Raw genomic sequence first — 12,388 nt, 5'->3', positions numbered from 1 at the left:
GCTCGCTACCCTGGGGGGGTTGTAGAACAAGAAGAAAAGAGCACATGACAAATCGCTACACATACTTAAGATATGTCAGTGCGCAGACAATACGTGGCATTTTTCACTGCACAATGCAGTCAATGTTTCACATCTGGTGAAATACATTTACTTAGAGAAGGTAAGCTATTATAATTAGACAAGCCTGTAGCGTGTTCCTCTCCCACAGTAGGTCACCATGCTGTCTGTAACCTTTCCAGGTGATGACCTCCATGATAAGGTCTTTGAAGAGAAAAGGTTTGACCTGGTTAGTTCCACAACCTGTTTGTGCTCTGTGCCTTCAGTTGAAGAAAGACTTCTTTTCTGTTAAAGAGAAAATAAATCTATAACTGAATTAACAAATCTTTTGGGGCTGTGTAGTTTAGGCAACAGCTCAGTTTTATGGTCTTACGCATAGCGTGTCTCAATAAAAAGGACCTTGCCTACAAAATGTTTTGTCATCCAGCTGAATGTTGGTTAGCTGTATGTGTGTGTAATTATGGTCAATCTTTCTCCTCAACTGCATCATTCTGTTCATTATTTCACTGTGTGACATTTGTAGCAGATCAGTGAATCAATTCAGGTTAAGTATATTAAATTAAACTTATTTGACACTTGTAACTTACTTTGATTGGCATCCTATGTATCAGCCTCCATATATGATGCTTGTCCATGCTTGTTCTTATTTCTCCTTTCTTCAAGTGGGACACCTTCTTCTGGAAATCTTTCACCATTGTACTTCAACTTGTATATTCTACATCTATAGAACAAAGTCAAATGCAGTGTTTCTGCCAGGTCCCTCTTGCCTGCCTCCTGCCAACTGTTCAAGAGGAGCATTGATGGTTTCATGCTCCACTATCATCATTGCTAGATATAGTGGGTCATGATTAGGGTCGCCAACTCTGGTTGGACATTATTCCTGGAGGTTTCATCATATGGCCTCCTACCTCCAACCACCCCACCCCCATTGGTCACCCAACATGTCCATACTCATGCCTTCCCATGCCCATTGGAAACCCAACAGACTGTTTGTTACCTGATTGACAGTCAAGATTCATCCAGTCAAAAAGCCATTTTTCTCTTCGCCAATATTTTTATAACTAATAAACAAAAGTGTTCAAAGAAAATGGAAAAAAAACAATTTTTTTTAATGCCCCCATGATTCTTCTCCTGGGTTACTCGCAGCAGTGTCCTGGAGATTAATTTTTAATTCCTCGAGACTCCAGGGCAATCCTGGAGGGTTGGTGACCCTCGGACTGCTGGACCTGTCAGTGGTTGGGGGTGGGGGGGAACAAGGGGGACAGGAATGGAAAGAAAAAAAGGGTATGGACACTCCAAACAATTGCTATTATGACACTGCGAGGTATCAGTCTTCATGGTAATTTTAGCTCCCTCCCGTTGTGGGGCCTAGCAGCTTCTCAAATGTAGTTACCAAATAATCTAAACAGTTGCCCTATTAAATAAAAACACTTCAAAATACAAGGAAAGATGGTGCATTATAATTCTTTGTAATGGATTCGTAAAAGGTTTTAAAACATCCTTTTGTTAGATTCTTGAAATAACTACATTTGCAGCCTAATAGCCTACCCCAGGCTTCTTGGAAGCGTCATTAGTTAACTAGTTCAGCTCCCGTGGCAGTGCACACAGGGAGGCAAGATCAAGTACGGTATTCAGGTCAAGCAGGGTTAGGGGAAGAGGGAAGGAGAGATAACGCTCACAGGGAGGAGAGCGCAGTTGTTGTTGGCAAAGTAGGGCAGTGAGGGCTCGGTGGAGAGTGAAGAAAAGTGGATTAGTGAAGGGAAAAAGAGAGACTGGCAAAGTGTCTCAATCAGGTAGTCCAGCACATAGCGGTGGGGTGGTGGGAGGGTGGCATAGATGGGAGGAGAGACATCTCAACAGTTCTGCCTAATCAGCTTTAAATCATTGCCAGGTGGGCAGCAGGACATATAAATTCAACAACAACAACTTGCATTTATATAGCGCCTTTAATGTAGTACAACGTCACAAGGCGCTTCACAGAAGCGATCAGACAAAAATTTGACACCGAGCCACATAAAGAGATATTAGGACAGGTGACCAAAAGCTTGGTCAAAGAGGTAGGTTTTAAGGAGCGTCTTAAAAGGAGGAGAGAGGGGTAGAGAGGTTTAATGGGGGAAGTCCAGAGCTTAGAGCGTAGGCAGCTGAAGGCACAGCCGCCAACTACGGAGTGAAAGAAACTGGGGATGCACAAGAGGCTAGAATTGGAGGAGTGCAGAGATCTTGGAGGGTTGTAGGGCTGGAAGAGCTTACAGAGATACAGGGATTCTATATGCTTCAATTGTCACTTGCTAAAGTATTTTCTCAAATCTGGGCTAAAGTGAAAATTAATTTTCGTGGCAAAGCATTGGGATTACCATTTACTCATTGTGTCAATTTATTACTGTTCAAATGCCACTTATCTTTCATCCCCATTCTTACTATGTGTGCCATGGACCATCTGAAGCTTCATTGATCCAGTTGCTGGTCAGGCCTTTTATCATCGTTGATGCTCGTCACACTGCCTCCTATAGGCAGAACAGGTGAATTAGACAATTAAAATGGATTTCGCCATCTGGCAGAGCCTGGCATAGGAGTTCTTAATGCATTTTGAAATGCAATGTTACATAGAATTACATAGGGTCTGCAGCACAGAAACAGGCCATTCGGCTCAACCGGTATTTGCCAGCGATTAGGCGCCACACGAGCCTCCTCCCACACACACTCAGCAATTTTAATATAATAGATTGTCAAGCAAATACCCCAAATGTGAAATCACCACCTACCTCCACTTCTCCAAGTTCTTCAATATTTAGAATGACATCTTCAATTTGCACGCCCATTTCTCGAGATGTTGAAGCGGAGATTGTAGATCTTCAGTACTTGAACAAAATCACAATTTGAACAGCTGATCTGTGTACATGCAATGTTAGTATGGATAAGTCATGGTGCTCTCTGGGATACAGATGTAAATCACTAAAAGTAGCAATGCAGGTTAATAAGGCCATTTAAAAAAGCAAACCAAGCACTGGGGTTCATTTCCAGAGGGATAGAATTGAAAAGCAGAGAAGTTACGTCAAGCTTGTATTGAACCTTGTATAGAACTGTGAACAGTTCTGGTCTCATTATTATAAAAAGGAAATAGAGGCACTGGAGAAAGTGCAAAAAAGATTTACAAGGATTATACTAGAACTGAGAGGTTATAACTATCATGAAAGGCTGAACAGGCTGGGCTGCTTTTCTTTAGAAAAGAGAAGGCTGAGGGGTGACCTGATAGAGATTGTTAAGATAATGAAAGGGTTTGATAGGGTAGATGTAAAGAAAATCTTTCCACTTATGGGGGAGACCAGAACTAGGGGCCATAAATATAAGATAGTCACTAATAAATCCAATAGGGAATTCAGGAGAAACTTCTTTACCCAGAGAGTGGTGAGAATGTGAAACTCACTACCGCAAGGAGTGGTTGAGACAAATAGTATAGATTCATTTAAGGGAAAGCTAGATAAGTACATGAGGGAGAAAGGAATAGAAGGATATGCTGATAGAGTTAGATGAAGTAGGGAGGGAGGAGGCTCATGTGGAGCATAAACGCCGGCATAGACCAGTTGGGCCGAATGGTCTGTTTCTGTGCTGTAGAGTCGATGTAACTTGTGAGCGAGAAAGATGTCGCAAATCAATTGCAGCAGATTAATGGAGGAAGTGTTTATGGATGTAGGGTTGCCAACCCTGCAGGGTTGTTCTGGAGTCTCCAGGAATTGAAGATTAATCTCCAGGTCGCTGTTGGCAACCCAGGACAAAAATCGCAAGGCATTAAAAAAATTGTGTTTTTTTTCCATTTTCTTTGAATACTTTCATTTACTAGTTATAAAAATATTGGAGATGGGAATAAAAGGGTGTTTGATTGAGAGTGTAGAATCATCCAATCGAGTAACGAAGAGTGTTCGCTTTCCAATCAGCATGGAAAGGCAGTGGATGGACGTGTTGGGTGACCAATGGCGGGAGTGTGGGGGCGGCGGGGTTGGAGGTGGGAAGTCATTGATTGAACCTCCAGGAATATGTCCAACCAGAGTTGGCAACCCAATACGGATGGGACTAACAATATTCCATAGATGAAGCTGCACCTTCAAATAAGAGTTGGATAGTTGTTTGGTGAAAAGGCAGTTAAGAGGGTTAATAGATAAAGAATAGTCTTCTTTTGAAATCTGGAAGTGGCCAGATGGACTACAATGGTCTTTTCAATCCTGCACATTCCAATACCCCTGCCATTTATATGACAGATAGATGTATAAAAACACATTAGTTTTAGACGCAACAAGGATGCTCTTCGAAGATTGGTTTCTGATTAACTACCCCACCCCCCGCGAAAAAAAAACAACCTCCAATTTAATCTCAATACATCGTCATTAGGCGATAACAGTTTAATATTTATCAAGATGAACGGCAGAATGTTTCAAAACTGGACATTTGTGCTGAAACTGTACTGGCTCTTATTTTTACTAAGCTAATCTTGCCACAAAAAAAATATACAATGTTATGATCGAACTGGAACTATTGTCATTTCAAATATGGAACTAGTGCTCCATCAATTGGTGCACTGAGGTAATTGCTGAAGATACCGTCCCTAGAAATCAGAAGGGAACCCGTGTCAATCGGAGAGACACTTGTAATCTACCGGGAACACAAAGAGATTGCGAAAACTATTTTAGACCGGTCACAAAATGTTAACTCTAGTTGGGGCGCTCCAATGTGATGCTGATGGTGGTTTACATCCAGCAAAGTAACAAGTTGTAAAATACTCAATACGGTAAAGAACTTAAAAATTTTGAAGAGCAGTACACTTGTACAAAGCTATGCAAGTGTCTTTTTAGCGTTATGATTACAGAGGCTCATCTCACTGCCCCACATCCCCTACAAACACACACACACGAGCTACTGAAAAAATACATTCTCCCACAAGGTCATTGTGATCATCTTAAATAAATACTAAAAATTCAAAGATTCATAGAGAGCTGGTGGAAATTATATTACTTATTGTTACGTGTGTGGAGGCGGGGGGGGGAGGGTCTCAAAGCGAATGCTGTTTTTTTATTTCCTGGTCAATCAGGATCAAATCTACCAAAATATACTGTGTAAAGCACAGCTCACAAAAACATCAGAAAATTCAGAGATGATGAAACTGTCCCCATAGAACTCAGCCTACTGAAGCGCTGCAGGGAAGGAAAGACGGACAATCAGACTTGCATTTATGTAGTGCCTTTCATTTCTTCAGGATGTCCCATAGCACTGCACAGCCAATTAATTTTTTTTTAATGTACTCGTTCTAATGTAGGAAAACACAGCAAGGTCCCATAAATGACCAGTTAATCTGTTATTATATCCACCCTCTCAACACCAAGTTCTTCATTCAGCCTTGAAACTGCTAACCATAGTTACACCTCACTTGAGGATGTGTTGTGGATGCTAAGAACATAAGATGATGATCCAGGTCAATGACATACTATGACTTTCAAATACTCCCGGATTGTCCAGGCGTCTCCCGGGCCCTGCTGCTGACAACCCGAAAGAAAAGCACTTGGTATTCGCGGTTTGCGTTCATGCACTTTCACTTCTCGTGGGTCAGAGACGGTCCCGAACTACATCCAGGGAACGCAGAGTAATAATGTATTCGATGTATCGACTCCCTGCTCCAAACGCGATTCTCCCGATCTTAATAGGATCCCTTCCGCGTTACTAGGCCCCAATGGCGGATGTCCCTACCCAGAATCCACTGCATACTCGAATATGCCCTATCCATTTTAGTGGAAACCAGCACGCTACCGCAGAAGGGGTCCCTTTATATATTGTAAAAAAACAAACATTTCACGAGTGCAACAATTATACTGACAACGTCACAAAATAGGCAACAATCAGTATTGACTAAAATGCAACATTATACTGGCAATTTGTTACAATTATGGTGAATAAAGCGTATTTAGTCTTTATTTATATTTATTAATTATCACAGACTTCACACCACACGTGTAAGCATGTATGGTGAATTTAGTAAGTTATTTTACTTCATTCAGTAGCCACTCTGTTGACAGAGAATAAGTAATCAGTTGAAACCTTGCACCTCAAAAAAAAAGTCCAATGCACGACATATAGTTATAATATAATACTAACCGGAGGAGGAGGCTCTGTAAAGATCCCATCCTCAATGATGGTGGAATCCAGCATGTGAGTGCAAAAGACAAGGCTGAAGCGTTTGCAACCATCTTCAGCCAGAAGCGCCGAGTGGATGATCCATCTCGGCCTCCTCCCAATATCCCCACCATCGCAGCAGCCAGTCTTCAGCCAATTCGATTCACTCCACGTCATATCAAGAAACGGCTGAGTGCACTGGATACAACAAAGGTTATGGGCCCCGACAACATCCCGGCTGTAATACTGAAGACTTGTGTTCCAGAACTAGCTGCGCCTCTAGCCAAGCTGTTCCAGGACAGCTACAACACTGGCATCTACCCGACAATGTGGAAAATTGCCCAGGTACGTCCTATCCACAAAAAGCAGGAGAAATCCAATCCGGCCAATTACCGCCTCATCAGTCTACTCTCAATCATCAGCAAAGTGATGGAAGGTATCGTTGACAGTGCTATCAAGCGGCACTTACTCACCAATAACCTGCTCACCGATGCTCAGTTTGGGTTCCGCCAGGACCACTCGGCTCCAGACCTCATTACAGCCCTGGTCGAAACATGGACAAAAGAGCTGAATTCCAGAGGTGAGGTGAGAGTGACTGCCTTTGACATCAAGGCAGCATTTGACTGAGTGTGGCACCAAGGAGCCCTAGTAAAATTGAAGTCAATGGGAATCAGGGGGAAAACTCTCCAGTGGCTGGAGTCATACCTAGCACAAAAGAAGATGGTAGTGGTTGTTGGAGGCCAATCATCTCAGCCCCAGGACATTGCTGCAGGAGTTCCTCAGGGCAGTGTCCTACGCCCAACCATCTTCAGCTGCTTCTTCAATGACCTTCCCTCCATCATAAGGTCAGAAACGGGGATGTTCGCCGATGATTGCACAGTGTTCAGTTCCATTCGCAACCCCTCAAATAATGAAGCAGTCCGAGCCCGCATGCTGCACAACCTGGACAACATCCAGGCTTGGGCTGATGAGTGGCAAGTAACATTCGCGCCAGACAAATGCCAGACAATGACCATCTCCAACAAGAGAGAGTCAAACCACCTCCCCTTGACATTCAACGGCATTACCATCGCCGAATCCCCCACCATCAACATCCTGGGGGTCACCATTGATCAGAAACTTAACTGGACCAGCCATATAAATACTGTGGCTACAAGAGCAGGTCAGAGGCTGGGTATTCTGTGGCGAGTGAGTCACCTCCTAACTCCCCAAAGCCTTTCCACCATCTGCAAGGCACAAGTCAGGAGTGTGATGGAATACTCTCCACTTGCCTGGATGAGTGCAGCTCCAACAACACTCTCGAAGCTCGACACCAACCAAGATAAAGCAGCCCGCTTGATTGGCACCCCATCCACCACCCTAAACATTCACTCCCTTCACCACCGGCACACAGTGGCTGCAGTGTGTACCATCCACAGGATGCACTGCAGCAACTCACCAAGGCTTCTTCAACAGCACCTCCCAAACCCACGACCTCTACCACCTAGAAGTCAAGGGCAGCAGGCACATGGGAACAACACCACCTGCACGTTCCCCACCAAGTCACACACCATCCCAACTTGGAAATATATCGCCATTCCTTCATCGTCGCTGGGTCAAAATCCTGGAACTCCCTTCCTAACAGCACTGTGGGAGAACCTTCACCACACGGACTGCAGCGGCTCAAGAAGGTGGCTCACCACCACCTTCTCAAGGGCAATTAGGGATGGGCAATAAATGCCAGCCTCGCCAGTGACACCCACATCCCATGAACGAATAAAAAAATATATAATGTCATAGGAAAATGTTGCATTTCAAGAAAGACAATTTTAAAATTGTAGAAGAGTATTTAAATTTACTCTTGGGGGAGAAAAGGGAGGTAAAGATTTTCTTCAAGGTTGCTAATGGCTTCAATGGGCAAATTAGTTATAAAAAGCTCTGGTTAGACCCCATCTGGAGACTGCACTCAGTTCTGGGCACCGCACCTCAGGAAGGATATATTGGCCTTGGAGGGGGTGCAGTGCAGTTTCACCAAAATGATACCGGGGCTAAAAGGGTTAAATCACGAGGACCAGTTGCATAGACGAGGCTTGTATTCCCTTGAGTATCGAAGATTAAGGGGTGAACTAATTGAAGTGTTTAGATGATTAAAGGATTTGATAGGGTAGATAGAGAGAAACTAATTCCTCTGGTGAGGGGGGGGAGTGGGGGAGTCCAGAACGAGGGGGCAGAACCTTAAAATTAGAGCTAGGCCATACAAGGGTGATGTCAGGAAGCACTTCTTCACACAAATGGTAGTGGAAATCTGGAACTTTCTCCCCCGAAAAGCTGTTGAGGCTGGGGGTTAATTGAAAATTTTAAAACTGAAATCGATAGAGTGTTGTTCGGCAAGGGTATTAAGGGTTACGGAACCAAGGCGGGTAGATGGAGTTCAGATACAGATCAACCATGATCTAATCGAACAGTGGAACAGACTCGGGCTGAATGGCTGAATATGTTCCTAATAAGCAGACATTTAGGAAAGTTCAGACTGTTGTCCTCAGTGCTGTGATATCAGAATGACAAAGCTGACAGTGGTTTTCTAGAACCCTCTTCTGATGCCACAGTGCCCGACTCTGAGAGAGGTCGGTGTGGGAGATAAAATCCCCCCCCAAAGTCTTTGAATGTGCCGTTCCATCGAAATTTGATTGGTAATTGGATGTTTATCTTGACACTATTATTTTATTTTAATGATAACTAATACAAATGCTAACTTCAGTCTCCGCTGGATGAGTTTGTCTTAGATTATTGGATTTCTTCAGTCTTACGAGCAGAAACCTGGCCAATCAGGACTCACCTGCAATAACTCTCATTTTGCATTTCTCAAGTAATGGCCAAGAATATTATTCATAGAATCTTACAGCGCAGAAGGAGGCCATTCAGCCCATCATACCTGTGCTGGCTCTTTGAAAGAGCTATCATAGGAACAGGAACAGGCCAGGCCTTGGCTCCATATCCCTTGATACCCTGGACTAGCAAAAATCTATTGATCTCAGATTTAAAATGATTAATTGAGCTATCATCTACTGCTTTTTGTGGGAGAGAGTTCCACACTGCTGCTACCCTTTGCATGAAGTGTTTGCTAACTTCTCTCCTGAATGGCCTGGCTCTGATTTTAAGGTTATGTCCCCTTGCCCTAGACTCCCCCACCAGCAGAAAAAGCTTTCCTCTCTCTACCCTATTAATTCCTTTCAAAATCCTAAAAACCTCAATCAAATCACCCCTTAACCTTCATTATTCCAAGATGTGGAGATGCCGGTGATGGACTGGGGTTGACAAATGATCTTACAACACCAGGTTATAGTCCAACTGTTTTATTTGAAAATCACAAGCTTTTGGAGGCTTTCTCCTTCGTTAGGTGAGTGTGGGAATTGGATTCCATGGAAGGTTGTTACATTTATAGTCAGAGAACAATACCTGGTGATTACAGATAATCTTTCCAACTGCCTGTTGTCAAGGCAATCAAAGTGTTCAAACAGAGAGATGTTACCTACAGGACCACCGAATACATAAACGGCCAGAACAAAAGAGAGAGAGAGAGAGAGAGAAACATCCGAAAGGAAGAGAAAGACAGAGAATGACCCGTTGTATTAAAAACAGATAACTTTTTTTCGCTGGTGGGGTTACGTGTTGCGTGACATGAACCCAATATCCCGGTTGAGGCCGTCCTCATGGGTGCGGAACTTGGCTATCAATTTCTGCTTGACGATTTTGCGTTGTCGTGTGTCTCGAAGGCCGCCTTGGAGAACGCTTACCCGAAGATCGGTGGCTGAATGTCCTTGACTGCTGAAGTGTTCCCCGACTGGGAGGGAACCCTCCTGTCTGGCGATTGTTGCGCGGTGTCTGCATGGTCTCGCCAATGTACCATGCTCCGGGGCATCCTTTCCTGCAACGGATGAGGTAGACAACGTTGGCCGAGTCACAGGAGTATGAACCATGTACTTGGTAGGTGGTATCCTCTCGTGTGATGGTGGTATCTGTGTCGATGATCTGGCATGTCTTGCAGAGGTTGCCGTGGCAGGGTTGTGTGGTGTCGTGGACGCTGTTCTCCTGAAAGCTGGGTAATTTGCTGCGAACGATGGTCTGTTTGAGGTTGGGTGGCTGTTTGAAGGCGAGTAGTGGAGGTGTGGGGATGGCCTTAGCGAGGTGTTCGTCGTCATCGATGACATGTTGAAGGCTGCGGAGAACATGGCGTAGTTTCTCCGCTCCAGGGAAGTACTGGACAATAAAGGGTACTCTGTTGGTTGCGTCCCGTGTTAGTCTTCTGAGGAGGTCTATGCGATTTTTCACTGTGGCCCGTCGGAACTGTCAATCGATGAGTCGAGCGTCATATCCCGTTCTTACGAGGGCTTCTTTCAGCGTCCGTAGGTGTCCATCGTGTTCCTCCTCGTCTGAGCAGATCCTGTGTATTCGCAGGGCCTGTCCATAGGGGATGGCCTCTTTGACGTGGTTAGGCTGGGAGCTGGAAAAGTGGAGCATCGTGAGGTTGTCCGTGGGCTTGCGGTAGAGTGAGGTGCTGAGGTGCCCGTCTTTGATGGAGATTCGTGTGTCCAAGAAAGAAACCGATTCTGAGGAGTAGTCCATGGTGAGCTTGATGGTGGGATGGAACTTGTTGATGTTATCGTGTAGTCTCTTCAGTGATTCTTCGCCATGGGTCCATAGGAAGAAAATGTCGTCGATGTATCTGGTGTATAGCGTTGGTTGGAGGTCCTGTGCAGTGAAGAAGTCCTGCTCGAACTTGTGCATGAAAATGTTGGCGTATTGGGGTGCGAATTTGGTCCCCATGACTGTTCAGTGTGTTTGGGTAAAGAACTGGTTATCGAAGGTGAAGACATTGTGATCCAGGATGAAGCGGATGAGTTGTAGGGTGGCGTCTGGAGATTGGCTGTTGTTAGTGTTGAGTACTGATGCTGTTGCAGTCATCGTGGGGGATACTGGTCTCTACACCAGACCTCCTCAGAAGACTAACACGGGACGCAACCAACAGAGTACCCTTCGTCGTCCAGTAGTTCCCTGGAGCGGAGAAACTACGCCATGTTCTCCGCAGCCTTCAACATGTCATCGATGACGACGAACACCTCGCTAAGGCCATCCCCACACCTCCACTACTCGCCTTCAAACAGCCACCCAACCTCAAACAGACCATCGTTCGCAGTAAATTACCTAGCTTTCAGGAGAATAGCATCCACAACACCACACAACCCTGCCACGGCAACCTCTGCAAGACATGCCAGATCATCGACACAGATACCACCATCACACGAGAGGACACCACCCACCAGGTACATGGTTCGTACTCCTGTGACTCGACCAACGTTGTCTACCTCATCCGTTGCAGGAAAGGATGCCCCGGAGCATGGTACATCGGCGAGACCATGCAGACACTGCGACAACGGATGAACGGACACCGTGCAACAATCGCCAAACAGGAGGGTTCCCTCCCAGTCGGGGAACACTTCAGCAGTCAAGGACATTCAGCCACCGATCTTCGGGTAAGCGTTCTCCAAGGCGGCCTTCGAGACACACGACAACGCAAAATCGTCGAGCAGAAATTGATAGCCATGTTCCGCACCCATGAGGACGGCCTCAACCGGGATCTTGGGTTCACGTCACGCTACACGTAACCCCACCAGCGAGAAAAAGTTATCTGTTTTTAATACAACGGGTCATTCTCTGTCTTTCTCTTCCTTTCGGATGTTTCTCTCTCTCTGTCTTTAGTTCTGGCCGTTTATGTATTCGGTGGTCCTGTAGGTAACATCTCTCTGTCTGAACACTTTGATTGCCTTGACAACGGGCAGTTGGAAAGATTATCTGTAATCACCAGGTATTGTTCTCTGACTATAAATGCAGCAACCTTCCATGGAATCCGATTCCCACACTCACCTGACGAAGGAGAAAGCCTCCGAAAGCTTGTGAGTTTCAAATAAAACAGTTGGACTATAACCTGGTGTTGTAAGATTGCTTACATTCATTATTCCAGGGAATACAAGCCTAGTTTATGTCATCTCTCCTCATAATCTAACCCTCGGAGCCCTGGTAACATTCTAGCGAATCTGTGCTGCACTCCTTCCAAGGCCAATATATCCTTTCTAAGGTGCGATGCCCAGAACTGTACATTATACTCCAGATGTGGTCTAACCAGGGCTTTGTATATCTG

Source organism: Heptranchias perlo, chromosome 4 (assembly GCF_035084215.1).
Source record: "Heptranchias perlo isolate sHepPer1 chromosome 4, sHepPer1.hap1, whole genome shotgun sequence".
Classification (NCBI taxonomy): domain Eukaryota; kingdom Metazoa; phylum Chordata; class Chondrichthyes; order Hexanchiformes; family Hexanchidae; genus Heptranchias; species Heptranchias perlo.
The sequence above is the reverse complement of the archived record's forward strand: the minus strand, read 5'-3'. Positions refer to the sequence as shown.